Consider the following 1,016-nt stretch of genomic DNA (forward strand, 5'->3'; position numbering starts at 1 on the left):
TCTGTATTGACTCAAATGGAAAAATGTGTCGCCGAAGAAGGAGTTCAGTTTCAACAATTTTCATGATGTTTCATATTTAGATGCTTTTATCAAATTCATTCAGTTGTTAAACAAATAAATCTTGGAATTAAATGGTTTTGATTTACTATCAGGTGACTTTTGGCCAACCCTGTATATATATATATATATATATATATATATATACACAAGTCAGTAGATAGTGGGGTTGTGTTAACCGCACGTGGAGAAATAATAGGAAAATGAAAAATAATAATAAGGCAGAATGCTAAACAGAAAGCATATTTTGATATAGATGTGTAAAAAGGATTTATATAGATACACATGTATATACATATATATATTTATTTATGTGTGTGTGTCTTTGTATCTGTTTGGTCCCCTCTATCGCTTGACACCCGATGTTGGTGTGTTTATGTCCCCGTAACTTAGCGGTTCGGCATAAGAGAGGGATAGAATAAGTACTAGGCTTACAAACAATATGTCCTGGTGCCAATTTGTTCGACTAAAAAACCCTTTAAGACGGTGCTCCAGCATGGCCACGGTCAAATGACTGAAACGAATAAAAGAATACCATATTAGCTAGCTCATAAGATGTACCTTCTCATAAGACGTACCTTCTCATAAGACGTATAAGACGTACCTCAATTTGCAAGGATATTTTGTGACAAAAAAAAATGAATTTGGTTTCATGCAAAACAATTTTCTCAGAGACCTAGGCATCACGTGCATAACAAAACACAATTAAGTGCATAATATATAATCTAATTATTAGGCGTGGCTGTGTGGTAAGAAGCTTGCTTCCCAACAACGTGATTCCGGGTTCAGTCCCACTGCGTTGCATCTTAGGCAAGTATCTTCTACTATAAACCTCGGGTCGACCAAAGACTTGTAAGTGGGTGGGTTGGAAGACGGAAATCGAAAGATGCTCGTCGTGTATGTGTGTGTGTGTGTGTGTGTGTGTGTGTGTGTGTGTGTGTGTGTGTGTGTGTGTGTGT

The sequence above is a fragment of the Octopus bimaculoides genome, chromosome 2 (genome assembly GCF_001194135.2).
Source record: "Octopus bimaculoides isolate UCB-OBI-ISO-001 chromosome 2, ASM119413v2, whole genome shotgun sequence".
Lineage (NCBI taxonomy): Eukaryota > Metazoa > Mollusca > Cephalopoda > Octopoda > Octopodidae > Octopus > Octopus bimaculoides.